This window comes from Chlorocebus sabaeus, chromosome 7, assembly GCF_047675955.1.
Source record: "Chlorocebus sabaeus isolate Y175 chromosome 7, mChlSab1.0.hap1, whole genome shotgun sequence".
Classification (NCBI taxonomy): Eukaryota; Metazoa; Chordata; class Mammalia; order Primates; family Cercopithecidae; genus Chlorocebus; species Chlorocebus sabaeus.
In genome coordinates, this window is record NC_132910.1 from 114,753,926 (window position 1) to 114,772,136 (window position 18,211).

Here is an 18,211-nt window from a genome sequence, read left to right on the forward strand (position 1 = left end):
AGATTGTCGTATCCTTTCAAAAAACAGTGTTGCAAGCATAAAATCTGAATTTAACTTCTTCAAAGATTATAATAACCAGTTGTACAAATTTACCAAGTATAAAGTCATACTCTATAACAGAGGAAAGAAGCATATATTTTAAAGACCACTGTATCAGATTTCTGTTGCTATATAACAAACATAGTGACTTTCAACAACTTGCATTGTATTTAGCTCATGATACTTTTGGATTGTTTACATCAGCCTCAAATAATCTCAGCCAGACTTGTTCATATAACTGCCATCAGCTGGGAGCTGGTTGTTCTTAGCCTCGCTCAACTGTCTGGTGACTGGCTGTTAGCTGGGAGCAACAGAAATGGCTGGGCTACAGGTCCCTCATTATCCAAAAGCTACTCTAGCCTTATCCAATTTTCAAGAAAAGCGAAAGGGCAAATGCTAATTCACAAGTATTTTTTAAGGCTCAGCTTGCATTAGTTTTTAGCTCTCCCATTGGCCAAAGGAAGTCACATATCCATGCCCAGAAATCGTGCTGGAGGGCACTACCAAAGGACTTCAATACAGCGAGATGGAAACAAATAGGAGTTGTTCCAGTAATTAACCTACCATAGCCACATAGAATAAATCCAAGGCTAAATTAAATCTTAATACTAATAAATGGAAGAAACATTGCAAGAAATGACATCAGAATTCTGAGAAAGGTAATGATAAACTAGATTTCATGTTGCACTAAGAAAAAGACAAAGTCCTGTCCCTCTTGTTCACCAACATATTCTGAGTAACAAGCCCAATGCTTGGCTCTTGTTGGCACAAATGTTTGTTGAATAAATAAATAATTTAATGAAGTGAATTTCCCTCTTCAAGGACTAGGATGCTAAAACACACCTCTGTATAGCACAGCAGGAAAAAATAAGGTAATACAGTAATTTTTGAATATGGCCTCTGAAATCAGACTGCCTGAGTTTACATCCTGGCTTTGCTTCTTATTAAACGTGTGTTGTTGGAGAAAGAACCACACTTTCTGTGCCCTAAATTCCTGAGTTGTAAAATGAAAATAATGAGAGTACCTGTGTGTGGTGGTTTTAGACATGGCTCCCAAATCATTTGACATCACTCCCTTTAAAAGGTAGGGTCACAGACCCTAATTTTGAATGGAGTGAGCTTGTAACTGTTTCAATCAATAGAGGATGGTGGAAATAAGACTGCATGACTTCCAAGACTTGGTCATAAAAGGTGATACAGCTTAGCCTTGATTGGTGAAGCACTCACTCTTGAAGTGCTGAGCTTCCATTAGGAAATTAGACTATTCTAAGATCACCATGCTGTAAGGAAGCCAATGACACGAACAGCCATGTGCAAGTGTTTCAGCTGGCAGTCCTATTCTTAGACTCTTTGTAACCCACATACCAGAAATGCAGGTGAACAAACCAGATGATTCCAACTGTTGAGTTACTCTCCAACCTTTGAATCTTTCCAGCTGAAGCCCAGGAATCAGGGAATAGTGAAAAACCATACCTGCTATACCCTGTTTGAATTTCTAATGCACACAATTCATAAGCATAGGAGTATTTGTTTTAAGCCACTCAGTTTTAAAGTCATTTGTATATAGTAAAAGGAATTATAATAGATATATGGTGCCTGAAAAAGTGCTATCATAAAAACCCAAAACATCTGCCTTGGCTTTAGGAGCAGGTATCAGGCAGAAGCCAGAAAGACCTGGTGATAGTGTTTATGTGTCAACTTGACTGAGTCACTGGGTAACCAGACATTTGACCAGAGTTATTCTGGATATGTGTCTGAGGGAGTTTTTAAATGAGATTAACAATTAAATTGGTAAACTGAGTAAAGCAAATTCCCTTCACAGATATGAGTGGCCCTCATCCAATTAATTCAAGTCCTGAATTTAAAAATAAAAAGCTAAGCAAGAATTCTTCCTGCCTGACTGCTTGATCTGCGACATAGGATTTTTTCTGCCTTTAGATTCAAACTAGAAAACTGGCTCTTCTTGAGTCTCAATCTTGCCAGCTTTGGAAATGAACTCATACCATCAACTTTCCTTGTTCTCTAGCATGCCAATCTTGGGACTTCTCAGCCTCCATAATTACATAAGCCAATTTCTCATAATAAATCAATCTCTCTCTCTCTCTCTCTCTCTCTCTCTCTCTCTCACACACACACACACACACACACACACACACTTCCTATTGTTTCTGCTTTTCTTTCAACTCTGACTAATGCAGACTTTGAGAAGAAATTATTATCAAAGTCTTAACAAAGAGTGAGTATTGTTAATGGGAGAAAGTTTAGAACACTCTCACTTGTGATGGACAAAATAGCTAATTGGATTTCCGGGCTGCATATAAGACACAAATGGAGAGACAAACTGAAAGAAAATTTCAGTTTTCAACAAAAATTTAGATAAACTATAAGGAAGCCTTGACTTGCTGGGTTTAAAAGTAAAAGTATTTACCTTCCTCAGTTGTTACTAGCAGAATAATCTCAAATTAGAAAAATAATGCCTCAAATCAAGTATCAAACCACAGCACTTTTCAGGTAAACATCCCAGGATTAAGATGAAATCAAGGGATTGGCTTTACAGCCCTTCAGTAAGAGCTTAGAAAGATTGGAAGTGATGCCTTATAAACCCTTTCAAAGAAACAAAGCCTTCTAAGGATCTTAACAGCATCTCTGATTGGCCTCCTCTATTGAACAATATGGATTCTGAGAATCATAAGGGCCTTAGGTCCAGCAGCCTCACAAGAGGCCAAAATAGAAAAGAGTTTATCTCAAAGAGACTTTGGGTATTACTTTTTTCTAACAAACTGGATTATAAGTTGATACACAGGAAGCCCATACAATGTTTAAAAATATTGGTCGATTTGGATTGGATGGAGTCAGTACAAAATGAAAGATTCCTTTGGACTTGCCATCATTTTGAGCACAAAGCAATATGAAAAGGGTATCTTATTTGAAATGCAAGCCATATCTTATTTTTAAAAAATAACGCATTAAAGAGAGGAACCAAGAACATCAGAAAACTGTTTGGGGGAAATAAAAGTAGATCCCAGTTGAAGAGCTAGCAACAAGTGCCCAGCTGGATTTCAGAATTGCTATGGACAAGTGACTGCTGTGTGTCTCCTATTTTTATTTCTTTTTGAACAGGAGAAGCACTGGTGGTCATCTAACAGGGCAAGTGTGTAGAGGACAGATAAGCTGTCTCTTTATTTTAGAGGTCTTCAGAATGAAAGCAACTATACTAGAACTGTTCTTAAGAAAACTCATCTGCAGCTGGAAAATTTAGACATAAAAGTCCTAGACTTGTGTTTGATGACAAAATGAGGTGATACTTTAGAGGTCTTGGCAAAGGATATAATAGTTATTTTGTACCCTAGAATACAAAGGAAGAAATATAAATAATTGTGGCCACAAGACAAATTATGGTGATTTTAAAGCAAGGGCCCAAAATTATTTGACCCAACTTCCATCAAAAATTAGGATCCATATCCACTCCCTCTGCCTCTGAGTAGTTATGTGAGGAATTGTTTTAACCAATAGGCTACTGCCTAAATGATGTTTGGTGATTTCTGAGACTGAGTTGTTAAAACGCAGTGCAACTTCTGATTTGTTTGCTGTAAAACTCACACTTAGAACAATGAATCCAATTGAAGCCTGACTTCTCTAAAGTACCATGATGTGAAGAAGCAAAATCACAGGAGTAGGTCACATGGATGTTTTCTGGTTGGCAGTCTTATTCTTCTAAACATCTCAAATCACGTGTCTGACATCTGAGTCAATGAGGGTTCAGATATTTCTATGCACTGCATTTCAGTCACCGTAGAGTAACAGACTTGGAGTTATAGCCAAACACAGTTAAGCATCGCACTGTGCACTGTTCAAATTTCTGACCCACTGAATTCACGGGCGTTAAAAAATAGTTGTGTTAAGTCATTAAGTTTTGGGGCAATTTATTACACAGAAATAGCAACTGAAATACCATTTCATAGAACAGTTGTGAGTTTGATGAAATGTAAAACAGTGGTTATTGAACACTTCTTCATCAGTGTTCAATAATTATCAGCTAGAACAATAGTGATTATTATAATTATATAAAATATATAATTGTTATTAATATTAGCAGCAGGATTAGAGAAAAGCCACTTTTTACTGTCATAATGCATTAGTTTAACAAGTTAGGGAAATTATTTGTCAATGCTGTTTGCCAAGAATGTATAAGAATAAATTCAAGAAGAGAAGAAAACCTGATCAGTAGCTACATTCAGGGCTGTTATAACTAGGATTTCCACAGCTTAAGGCACCTGGGGGGAAATGATCACCTCCCTTGTTGACATCAAACAAAGGGACAGTGACTGTTTCCCCTTAGCCATCACCTAAGTGTTAACCAGTCCATATACATAAGCCCCTCAATTATCCTATTTTGTTATCCTAATTCAAATTCAGTTAAGAGGGTTTTTCTTAGGCCATTTCTATTCTCCAAAAGTCATTTTGTGGATGTTACAAGCATTGATATTCCCAAAGATTATCAAAAGACAAAAAAAAAAAAAACTTCACAGAGCAATTCGCGTAGAAATGAATCAGGCCAGGACCTCAGCTAAATGTTGTTAGTACAACAGTTTAATGAAGTCATCATTGTGCAGTTGAAGAACATTTTAAGTGCTTTTCAGCATAATGTTATTTTAAGAAAAGTTTTGATGCGATTTAGAAAAATGAAAAAAATTACCATTTCTCTAAGCACTCAGATATATTCACAAAATAATCCTATAAATATAAACTTTCAACAAACTTTTTCATTCATTATTATTAGCTATTTTAGCTTTTCACAGCATGGCTTGTTCTTTATAAAACCTAACAAACGATAAAATAAATGGCAATCAAGAGCATTACTACTATAAAAGTGAACAAGTAAAAATAATTACCAAAATAACAAATATTTAAAATGTTCAAAAGCCCATGAAATGTTGAAAAAAATAGCATAAAATAAGGATTAGCATGTGTTTCATTATAAATTCTTGATTCCAGAAAATTCATGGCTCAGCAATTCTGAGATTGACACCAAGTCAGCAAAGAAAAGTCGTGAGGTTAGATTTCCCTTATCTAAGGCAAACAAACACGGTCTGTTTAAGTAGAGGTCAGGCCATTGGCACACTTCAAATACCAATGTGTTGGTCTTTTTATTATCATTAATTTTATCATAATTCCTATAAAAGGCACAATCTCTGGAGCCATGAAACTTTAAATATTTTCTCATCACAATAGAACATATTAATTAATGAGCCATACTCACTAAGAATAATAAAATATGCTGATGAAAAATATAGTCAACATAGGGAATTGACTCCTTTAGCACTTTTATTTATCAAGCACTTAATGGTGTTTATTTTATCCCAGTAAATCTTAGAACCTTAGAGATATTAACTTATTTGAAGTCTCATAACTTCATGAGGTAGTCCTCATATTTGTCATTATTTTATATATGAGGAAACTGAGGCACAGAGATGGAAAGTGACCTGAGTTTCCACAGCTGCAAAGCAGCATAGCCCAAATTTCAACCCAGTCAGTCTTCTTCCAGATACATGCTTTTAACCACCTCACTCTGTTGCCCATCGAAATAGTCATACAACATATAAGTGATTCCTTGCGATTTTTTGTTTGTATTTTTTACTTTTCTGTTGTTGTTGTTGTTGTTGTTGTTTTATTCTTAGACACAAGATCCCACTCTGTCACCCAGGCTGGAGGACAGTGGCTCATTGTAGCCTCCAACTCCTGGCTCAAGCAATGCTCCAACCTCAGACTCCCAAGTAGATAGGACTGCAGGCATGTGACACCATGCATGGATAATTTTTGTTTTTAATAGTTTATATAGACAGGGTACCATTATGTTGCTGATGATGCTAGTCTTGAACTCCTGGCCTCAAGTGATCCTTACATCTTGGCTTCCCAGAATACTGGGATTTGGGGCCCTTTCATTCTAAAGCATGAGGTTCTCTTACAATCTCATGGGGCCACAAAGAGTGCCTGAGTCAGATGGTAAAACTAACAGTCAAAGATGAGTCCTGCACTGTATAATCAGTGAAGTGTATGCAGTAATCACTTCTTGCAAAATCTAAATGAACCCTAGTAGTAGTTTCACATAGTAAATGGTCATACAGAAAGTAGTTTTAGGTTAAAATAAAACAAATTGCTGTATTGGAATTTTTGAAGGTTTGTAAAATTTGCAATGACAAATCTCTAACATTTGTAAGTTTTGATCATTAATTTTGAATAAAATTAGAAAGTAAAACTGTGCTACAGATCTAAGTCTGTACACGTTAAACATAACAACTTTCAGCCACTAAGCATTCGTCGCATAGACCACTGTATGGAGCTCACTTAGAAATAAACCTATTTAGGTTTACAGGTAAGGATAATTACTATAGAATCTGACCATGTGTGAAACTGTATAGCTGGTGCCTCATTTAAATGTTTTACTCTGTATCTCACACATGAGCTTCATTATCTGTGCCCTGCAGCGTTGTGCATCCAGTGGTTTCCTGGTGCCAGAATTGTTTTTCTTCCTAAGAAACTCCCTTTTATTCATGTTGGCATCAAAAGCACAATCCTAAAGAATGCACCATGTTGCTTTGTAGCAGAAAATGTGCAACCTTTGGTTGAGTGAAAGTAAGCCCACTTCATTTACCTGCTTCACTTTCATTATCCAGATTTGCACAATTTGATGAATGGGATAGTCAAGGTGAAAGATGACAGGCTGAAAGCCAAAAGTCAGACACCCAGCACCTAGAAGCACTTTGTCCTTTTCTTCAGTCTCCTTTTCACTCTTTTAAGAGCAGAATGCTATCACCAGCTCTACGCCCGTGTCATGCCTCTTTCAATTATTTAAGAGGGTCACAGAGACAAGGAAGAGAATGAGAATCGAATAGATGTCATTTCTCATCCTCACCTGGAGGTTATGAAGGCTGCTGCAAGTGGCTCAGGCTGATATTCCTGGGAATGAGCTGGGGGGAAAGCAATGCTCTCAATCTGTGATCCTCCCACTTCAGCAGTACCTCAAATTGAGGTATTCTAAATCCATGCTGGCATTGTCAGTGCTCTCTCTGTGCTACAAAGAATTGAGCTAAATGTTGGCTAATCAGCGAGTTTTAAAAATCCTGATTAATAAAACATGCAGAGCTACACCTGCTCCTCCGATGCTCCAAGACTCTTCCACATGAAGTTTTTGTTCAACAGTCTTTCAAACACAATGACCACATGGAGTCTCATTAAATCAGCTAAAAATTCATAATAAAAAATTGTAAAGTTCTACACCAGGGAGGAGTTTCAACAATCTACCTGCCTAATTGAGGCCACAATTTAAAAAATACTGACCAGGGTGTGACAGCAATTACTAATTGTTTTCATTTAATAGTCTATAAAATGTGTTATTCAGTCTTACTTATTAATGCAATTATCCACAACATCTGTTTTAAACAAGAAAAATTAACGTGAATTATGCTAATTTCATTGCTCAAAGCAAACAATAATATGGAAATTTCCTGATTTTCATTATATAAAATTATTTTCACACTATTAGCATACTCAGTGGAATTCACTCTAAGCACATGGGACTCTAATACTCAATTTAGACTTAGGCAAGTAGTTGGAAAGTGCCTTTCTGAAGAAATGAAAAAGAGAATTAGCCTTTCTAGCCCTTGGCATTCACCCTGTAGTGTCAGATTCACACCTGCTAAAAATGCATTTCATTTGGTTAATATAGAGCATTAACCTGTATGCTCTGGGTAAATGGGCTCTCAGCACAGGCTATTCAAAAATTAACGTTTGTGATTGCTTTCCCCAGATCCCAGCTATTTCCCATCTCATAAGCCAGTTGCTGCACAGGTAACAAAGCAGGAAATTATTGCAACTGCCCTTTGGCAAAGTATCATTTAGAGTCCTTAATGTTGTAAGTGTCGTAACATTCTACCAAAAATACAGCTTAAACAATAAAGGACATATATCAAATCACTTCATGGGAAAACTGTTTGGTTTTTAACAAGGATTGGTTTTAAAGAAGGACTGATCCACTAGCCCAAACAATATTACCCAGAATGCATTTTTTTTCTCTCTCTCTTTTCTGCCTATTTCCAAGTCAACTTCAGCATTGGGAGCATCTGTGGTCCCTTTGAAGCTCCAGCCTTTTCCCTCAGTATATCTCACATGTCTTTATATAAGCCACCCATTAGAAGAAAGCAAGTTTACTTCAGAAGTCTTCAGGACAAAAAGATGTCTCTTCCCAAAAACCATTTTAAAGGTTCAGTGTGTGTCACTGATTCGATGGAAACAAGTATCCATTCCTGAACCAGTTACCATGACAGAGTATTGTGATACACTGATTACTTTAAGCCAATGAAGGCCCATCCCAAACGACATGACTGCGAATGGGGAGGGTTGGTTCTTTGAACACTGTTACCAGAAGTAAACGTGGATGATGCACAGTAATCACAACAGATGTCCATTAGAGGTGAGTCCTCACTACTCAGGCCTATCCTGCCTGAGACAAATATGCATTTGAAGACAAACATGGCCTTTGTGTGCCAAAGTGAAGCATGGCCACATGATCATTTTCAAGGGATAATAGAAGAAAATGAAATCTTATTTTCAAAATGAGATCTAGTGAAAATGTACTTTTTTCTCAAGGAGACAAACTTGAAAGGCTAAGTGAGTTATTTACTCAAGGTTAAGAGGCCTTGATGAAGCCAGGATTCTATTTCAAATATTCTGAATTGTGTCCCAGTATCCTCCCTATTAAATTACTTTGCCCATTATTATTTAATTTTTTCCATATTTTCTGAATTTGAATAAAATGAATTCTAGTTATATTTTAAAATAGTACCCACTGTATATTCCATCTGATCTTACGAGTCATGGGCAGACACCGTAACAAAGAGAAATCAAAACTCCCTTCACTTACAGGTTAGCAGGTTTGGGGGTTACATTAACTCTTCGGGGGTAATAACTTGGTGTCTGAAAAAAAGATTGCTAAATGTAGTGGTGATAGAAAGAGCAGTAGACTGGTAGTTAATGGCCTGAATTTTTGTCCCAAATTCACCACTAACTAGTTATTGATATTGGCAAACTCTTTATTCTCTATGGACTTCATTGGTGGAATGTAAATTAAAATGAATATTTTATAAGGAACTTTCTGATTTTGGGATCCTTTGCTTCTACGAATTTTGCTTAAGTAATGTGAAAAGATTAAGTTATCTTAACTGTAAAGAAATAATGTAAGACTTGAGCCCAGAGTAGCCTGAACATATCTGAACAGGTCTGGCCCTGAGACTAAATATGTTTTTTTAACTTTTTAAATTTTTTACTAAAAATGAGAATAAATAAATCAGTAACTTGTCCATTATTTTTAAAATGAAAAATATATAGTAAAAAGCCATATTTTTCCAGGTTACTGGAATCTGTACCAAAAGAGATTCTCTAGTAACAGATCTCCAGCTACTTTGAAAACAAGAGATGGCCCATGAGCTATCACTGGAAAGACAAGTAGAAGATCTTAAAAGGGATATCTTAGGAAGAAAAACTAAATATTCTTTTTGGAAAAAAATGTAAAAACTGAGGTAGAGATCACAAAATAACGGCAACAGTGAAAGAAAATCTACATATAAACAAAGGGGTTTGGTTTTTGTTTTCCTCCTAAACCTTTCTAAAGGATGATAACCATGTGTGGTCAGCTTGAAAGTAAGAAGGATCAGAAGCAAAGAACTCACGTCTTATTTTTCCCTCTTAGTTCCCTCCCATCATCTAAGGTATAGACTCAGTGTGTTGAGAAAGAATATAGCAGCATGCAGTGCAGGTGGTGCCAAAAATAGCTTTGGCCCCATCTATGCTGTATCTCTACACTTACAACTCATAGATGCATTTGCTTACAAATCCCAGGGAAGTATAAGGAATATGTGCTAGAGGTCAACTAAATACTGGAATTTGTACAATTATTATAATTTCCAGATCTAGAGTAGGAATTTAAGTTACACCTAGAGGGCTAAGAATTTGATTAATAAAATTTACTGCCCTTGGAAGAGACAGATGTCTTTTAGACCCAAATCTCTAATGTGAATTATTTACAGCGTAGTAAGTGGTATGGACATATCTAAAAAAGAAGAATGAATTAATAGAAGAAATGATCTATTTAGAAAAGTAGGTAAGTAAGATATAAAGAGGCTAAACTGTCAAACTGACATTCAAACAGAAAAGAAAAAGAAATCTGGAACTATGAACCATTTTGAAGAGGTATCTTCTCCCAAAGCTTTCCCAAGAATGTGGTTTTCCCAAGGTGTAGGTGAATCTGAACCATTTTATTTCCTTTATCGATTCCATTTACCAAGGAACATCTGATTAGTAATTTCCTTCCAGAACTCTCCTGGAGCTAGCACTCAAACATTCCATCACATATATACAGTCTCAAAGTGTAAATTAATTCTTTTGACTACTGTATTATGCTAAATTTTCTGTAGCTTCATAATGGACCAATATCTACTCACTTCATAAGAAGTGAAGTGGTTGTAGTAACCACTCTGGTTGTGCTAATAAAATCTTGTGCCAGAAATGTAAATCTAAGGCACTTCATTTTAACTGCCTAATCAACCTCCAGAGCTGGTGCCTCTGAAAGGTAAACCTATATCCCTTCTCTAACCCTTAATATCAACTGTATTCAAACTGCACATAATATATTATTTTGTGTTTTGTACTTCCAGGGTTATTAACCAAATAGAGATGATTATAATATTATAGCATGCAAAATATATTTTCATTATAAAGCTAGAGGTAGGAATTTTTTTTTAATCTTAAAATATAGAAGACCTATGCTGTTAAAAAATCAACAAAAGAATTTTTAGAAATCTTTTTGTGATATTCTTAACAGGGTGGATCTTCTGTATTCCAACTATGATTGACAGTTTTCCTATTTTTTTCTTCATATGGCTTAAGAAATATGATATCAAGTTAATACATTAGTTAGGAGTCACTAAGTTTTGAATGAAGAGAAGTTAAATTGCATTAAATTCAAATTAGTTTTTAATTTAATTTACTAACTTAAATTAATTACAACTAAATTCTTAATTCTGAAATTAGATCATTTGCCCAATGCACATATACATGCTTTGGATAACTTTAGGACAAGAAAAAACATTAAGGAAACTTCAAGAAAGGATGTTTTTCATTTGCTCATCAGGAAATGTCCATATATGTACAAGATGTATTACTTTTCTTTAGAAAGCATCACCACTTGAAATTACAGAAATCATTGATTCTTCTTGCTGTCCAACACACAGGTGTATGCTATTTAATTTATCCACCTTAAAGGCATTTACAATTCTTTTAGACTATTTATTTAGCTTATCAAAACAAGTTATTCAACAGCCTACAAGATTGACTAATATGTTTTAAACATATTTTTAAAAGGAAACTTTTAACTACATCCTATAGAAAACCAAGAAGCATTTGAAACATTATAAGTGCTTCCCTTTCTGACATTGAGAACTGTGTCTCTTTTTAGGAATTATATGAAGGCTCACAGTTTCTTCTGTTTTTCTCCTAATTAACCTCTTCTTTCCTTAAAAATGCCCACTAACTCCCATTGTGACACATGAGAGTGGTGTTTGACCCTGAAAGAAACAAAGCTATACATGTTTTAATAATTCAAGATATTTGTGAAGATGTTTAAATATGTGGATTAATATCCATATCTGGATAACGACTGTGGCTATTTTTACTTGACATTGAATAATTTCACCATTATTTCTAACATAAAAAATATTTATTTGTTCTTTAACAATTATGTAAGCCATCTCAATTTATGCCAAGTAGACATCTACAGAAACAGATTTCTGGCAAAGCCCTGGAATTGACACAGTGTTTTCTTTTCCAAATATTATTCAGATGCTGACCATTCCAGATACCAAACAAATTTGCCACCTGATATCTTCACATAAAGTTTTCTTCAACATTATCTTAAATTTATCCAGAAATTTTACTGTGAGTAAGCAATGTATAACTTTTATGAATCTTGCTTTTGGCATTTCTATACCTATTTGCAGAATTGATCAGTGTACCCCACCTTCTCCACCTAACACCAACAAAATTAAGAGAAACCTGTTTCACATTCTAATAATCACATTTCCAAGTCAAAGAAAGAGACACTCTAGAGAATGTGCCTGAGCATTCTGGACTGCTGAAGTTTCTTTACAGGATGTTTAGTTCTCAGAAATTCCAGAAATATTTGATGTGTTTATCATGAGGCAATTACTAATGTAAAAGTATCTCTTGTACTAACTTAGAAAAATCTCCCAAGGTTATCTACAAATTCTAGCCACATCAAGAACTCATTGGCATTGAATGACATTTTCAAAATCAGTTCAAATAAAGTAGAAAGAGGCTGCAAATACATTTTCTCATTTGAATGTGTATTCAAATTTATTAGTCTTTTCTTTTTAGACACTCCTTGATGCTCCACTCCCATTTCCTTTATTTTATTTGCTTTATTTTTTGTTTGCTGCTCCCTCTGTCTCCAGCACCTATTCTTGATTAAAAGAAAAACATTAACATGTAGAACTGGAGGTAGACAAAGCCCATCTCCTACAAAGCTAAGGACACCTGAGGACTAGAAAATAGTTATGTTAAAGAGACAAGAGGATTACAGTTTTTGGCATTCAGTCTCAAGCTCCCTTTTAGGGGAACACCACAACATTTATGACATTTCCACTCAATATCCTTGACTGTGTTCAGTTCAATCCCTTTCTTAAAAACCTTTGAAATAAGTTTCCAGCATATGATCTTTCAAGCAGGTTAACTTAGAACAACTGCTGCTAAATTTCCCTGCAAAATAAAGACTCAATGTAAGGAGTCGAAAATTATAACCTGTGTGAAGTTTCAAAAGAAGCCTTTTTTCAGAAGATAAAATATAAATGTACAGATATCAAACAACAGTCATACACAATCATGCACTGCCAATGAATGAAGAGCAAATAGATCCCATGAGGCACTAATTCATGTTATGTATTAGTCATGTTATGTATGTGTCATAACTGGCTTCTCTGTCCCTTTGTTAAGACAGTTATCTTCAAATATCCTAGCTTAATGGGCAGTGAGCAGAATTAGCAAGCATCACCAGTTCCACTGTGTGAAAATGTACCACAGCAATGTCCAGAGCCAACCCACAACAGCCGGTTGTAACCCACAAGACATAAAAGTCAAAAGTGACTCCGTAGATTGTTTAGAAAAAGAGGCAAAAGTTTCCATCTGTCAAGTAGGAAGTGTCCTTATGGATCTGGCTCCTCTCTTCATTCACAAAATAGAGGTGAAGTTTAAAATGCCCCTGTCAATTACAAGTAATTCTCTTCCAATCTACTGTTACACACCGAGAGCTGGGATCCAGCTGCTCTGAAGCCCTTGCTATGTCCCACGGTGCAGAGAGCAGTGTTGGCAACAGTGGCTTGGCTCTCTGATTTTATTAAATTAAACCTCCTCTTACCTCGACTTCCTTGTTCTTCTCTTTGTTTCTGCCCATTGAATTTCTCCCATTGCTGGCAGTCTCCCGTGCTGGGATTACGGAAATCTGGTGGAGGGGCATATTGGCAGGGCTGCAGGTGGCCAATCCCTGATTGGATGCCTTATCTCTTCACTCGCCCTGAGTAGCCCACCTGCACAATTGTTCATATCCTTGCTTTGCCAAGCTCAGGTCTAAACAAAAAGGGGAAAAATAGTGTTTGAGACACTGTGCAGCAGAGGCCAGAGTCTTCTGGTCAAAATGTTAAACACATTGAAAGGGGAGTTACAAGAAATGCAAGAGCAAATAATCCAGGGAGTACTGCATTCTCCAAAGGACGATTTACTGCAAGTCATAATGGAACTGCTTTGTCACTGGAGCACCCCCTCTCCCCTAAGAGCATTGTGGGAGACAATTCAATTTCTATGGTACCTAATAACTGTCATGGAAACCAAGGAAACCTAGGTCTCACAGGCCCTTATTAGCAACTGCTTCCTTTAATGGCGCAGACTCCCAGATTTGCAGCGGCTGCCACTTCTGCTTTTGTTTCTCCTCTGATTCCCCAGGAGTCCACTAAGCACCCAGAGACACTGCATCTTGCTGACTAGGTAAATAAGCAGACGGCTGAAAAGCTTAGTGTCCTATTTGGAGCCAAATCTCTTCCTTGAGAAGCGCAGTTAGCTGGCTGTGTCCTTCATGCATCTACAATAATCTGCTTAGGTCAAAGGATCTGTCTTCAAGTGAAGAGCATCGCATGAGATCGAATGAGGTGTTGAGACAGAGAGAGAGACAGAAGAGGAGACCTGGAGCAATTGCAGATGTCTTTTTCTGGATGGTTGTAAAGAGGGTTAACCATTCACTGCACCTTTCGTACTGAAACATCAGCAACAAGAGTCAAAAGGCATCAGGTAGTCTGAAGCACAGAGCTCTATACTACTCATTTCAGCTTTATTGCAACTTCTGTGCTCCCTGAAATATATGTTAGAATTAGTAGCAGCTTCTCCTTGCTTTTCCAGAAAGGAAGCAGACTTTACTATTACTGTCCTCTCAATAGTTACACAGTTTGGAAGAAGTAAATAGTTAATCAGAACTTCTGCTTTGTAAATTTTAAAAAATTCCTTTTAAAACTTTCTACTGTCTCGGTGAAGTAAATTCTTAAATTACATTAACTTTGTAAAAATAACTTTCCCGCATGATTATTCCCTCTTTTTCAGGGTATTTGGCACTCTGTCTTTAAAAGGACAGAATTTTCTCTTCTCATTTTGATATGTACATTGTACATTTTCTGGATATTGTGAATAGATCAGATCTCCCACCATTTTTTGTGTTTGTTCACCTTAAATGAAGCATTATTCAGAAAGTTCCTTGTTTTTATATACTCAAGTACTGCTTATAAGTTAGAATTTGTCCCTAATCACAGAGATCTTCAAAGTGATTTCTAATTGCAACTCATATCTACCTGTCTTTGTTGTATACAGCAATAAAACCATTTCCATGATGACATTACAATTTGTTTAAACTCAGGATAGAAACAAAATGTGGAAAAAGATCTGTACTGTTGTTGGCAATAAAGCCATAAACAATATAGGTAAAGATTGAATTAACATCTTCAACTTAAATATTCACACTGAAATAAACACTTCAATGTATTTATAAGTTTGGTCCAAATATGTTTTCATTTCAACCTAAATTAGCCACCTGTCCATGGTTCTAACCCCTACCATCCATCAAGATCATCTGGGGAGATTTTATAATGCATAGATCCCTCATAGATACATTTTCAGGAGGGCTGCAGTGGAGACAAGAAGACTACAGTTCTGAAGTGGACAGTTAAAAAAATTGCAGATGTTTCTGATACAAACCAATTTTGAGAACCATTCCAGTGTATCACTAAAATAAGCTGAGCACAACAAGTTCATTACAGTTCATATAGAGGCAAATCTCTTGCTTAAAATAGTTAAAAAAAAATAGGTGCCTCAAACCTGGCATTTGTTCATCATCACACTTAAGCTTACAGAATGTATTTGTGACATACAAGAGCTTTAATGAAAAGACTAAAAAGCCAACCTTTGCCACAAATGCCGTGTCTACAGTTAAAATTAAGAATTCTTAAATTTTCTGTGGCTTAATGTTCACATCTGTGACCTGTGTGAGAAGTTCCTTACTTTAATAATTTTTAATCCCTCTATCTAGAAGGACTGTCTTAATTAAGAGAATGCTGGAAATAGAAGTCTGTAAATCTAACGATGTGTGACAAATACTAAAATTTAAATTATGAAGCTCTTTAGACAAGTAACATTGTCAGTGTTTACATCCATGGAAAATTCCCTGAAAAGCCAAGGCAGCTTTCCAGATAAATTCAGACTTCGGTAGTTTTGCTTAAAATATTCATTAAAGTTATAGGAAAGAAGATTTTTAGCTTGAATTAACTAAATGGCTGTCTTAATCCTTTACCTCATTATGCATATGAGGTTATTCTTTGTTTGCTATGAGATTTTTCAGAAATCAGATTTTAATTTTGAGTTAATTTGATGTATGTGGTTGAGTTATTTCAGTTAGCTTTCTCTTATCCTAAAATTTAAAATATAAATTAAATTTCTGGAAAAGTGTATTTGTTTCTTAGAGTATTTTACACAGTAAACAAGAAGAGGTTTGTTATATCGTTTTAAGCAAATGTTTTAGCAATAACTTAAGAAAAATTAATAGTCAATCTGTTTAATAAATATTTACCTTATATTGTATTAGGTATTGCCACAAATTGAACTTCTAAAATTTTCCAACTGTATCAGGGGAAAAACATGCTTTTAATACTTTGTACATTCTAACACTTTGCTGCCTTGGAACACTGAATACACATCAGCTAATGTCAATGTTTTGCATTTACCTAATACCTTTCCTCAATCAGATTCCATAGTGCTCTGCCAACTAGAAACAATCAGAAGTTTCTGCGGTGACTCATTATGTAACAAACCCACACTAAGAAAACTGTTGTGGAATGCATTTCTCCTGTGGGAGCACAGTCCATCTTGTGTAGTAATTAAACCCTGTGGAGTCACAAGGAGCAATGGACCCAGCAACTAGGCACGGACAGACACTGGCCAGAATAATCGTGGATTCAGGAATCATTCAGCTCATCTGCTTCTACATATGTGATCACATTACGTGATCCAGATTTTTAAACTTGATTTTTGTGGAAACCAGGGACTATAATTAATGTTGAACTCATCCTGGAATATTCGCTTTTCACTGAATACTTTTTCCATATACATGTCTAAATTGTATTTGTTTTGCTTCCACATTCTGGCTTCCAGCCCTCAGCTCTGGGGACAGTTTCCTCATTCCTGCCTCTGGCTCCAAAATTTGGCATTTTTATTTATTAACTCTAATACTCAGACCTCAGTTTTCCCCCAAGAGATTCTGATTTGGTGCTGTTCCTTATTCTCAGTGGCCTACATTGTCTCTAGTTTAAAAGGTAAACGAGGCAAAATATGCAACTCTGGTAGCCTAAGACCAGCTCGATCTTTGCCAGCTGCAACAACAACAACATTATTTTGATTGCAATTAATCAAGAAAGGAAACCCAGTGTTAGGCTAAGACAAGGAACCGAGTAAACATCTGCTAACACATTAAATGGACAGACTGAAAATTCAATTAGATAAACATTTATTAAGCATCTTCTGTGTTATCTGAAACATGCTAGGAATTAATGGGTGGCAGGTAATGCAGAAAATTATGTGGCACAATATCTGTAATCAAAGAGTTTGTTGTGTCATTAGGGAAATAAGATTTAAGGAAGTAAGTCAATTTAAAAAATATGCAGCATATGGCAATTAATATTTGAAAGATATTATAGAATACCGAAAGTAAATATCAAAGAAGGTTTGAGCAACAATAAATAATATTAGATCTAAATACATAAAGAAAGTCTTAAGGAGGAATTGAGGCTTCTATTGGGCTTGGTAGACATAAAGTGATTAAATCATTTCAAGGCACAGAGAATGTGTGAGATTGGCATATGAGAGTTCAGGATGCTATTTTAAATAACATAGAAAATTTGTTTAAGATTATTAATTGGTTTAAGCCATATACAGTTATGAGGATCACCACTTGAAAGGAGAGAGGTGGCAGACTTGGCAGAAAGAAAAAGCCTGTAAGCAATATACAATTAAATTAATTATAAAATATAAAATCATATTAATTATAAAATATAAAATTATATTTTATATTTATATTTATAAAATTATAAATACATTGATACAAGACAGAAAGGTAATAAAGATAAGAACTTTAAGTTATTTCTGAAAATAGAAACAAGGTACACTGAGTTGGCAAAAGAATATTTCATTACAAATCCCTGGTGAAAGGGAGGAAACCTGGTTTGAGTGGGTTTTCAAAGCATCATTGCAAAGGGTGTCAAATGGCCACTGTCAAAGATTACTGGGAAGAACATATGGATAAGTTATCAGGGCACAAAGAATTTACGTTATCTTGTAAAGGAGAGGGAGAAGGAACTTGAATTTAAAGGTATTGTTACTAGGGAAATTCTGAAGTATACAGTTACATATTAATTGGAGAGTTAGGGAACAACGCAAGCTAGCAAAACAAGCTTAGTGGAAATAATGAGAGGGAGTATAAAACAGAAAAATAATTAAAATTTCTGGTTATGTGTTTATT

The 18,211-nt window shown here is 35.6% G+C and overlaps 1 protein-coding gene across 8 annotated transcripts in view; it reads right to left on the reverse strand.

Moving 5' to 3' along the window:
• The window catches only part of MARCHF1 (membrane associated ring-CH-type finger 1), an 816,252-nt gene that overhangs the window by 428,122 nt on the left and 369,919 nt on the right, over positions 1-18,211 (reverse strand). For 6 of the 8 annotated variants that reach the window (XM_073017701.1, XM_073017703.1, XM_073017700.1 and 3 more), the window contains one exon: positions 13,523-13,731. The exons of the other annotated variants lie outside the window; for them this stretch is intronic. The gene's annotated coding sequence lies outside the window, so the exon portion shown is untranslated. The remainder of the gene's footprint in view (positions 1-13,522; positions 13,732-18,211) is intronic. 8 annotated transcript variants of the gene reach the window in all.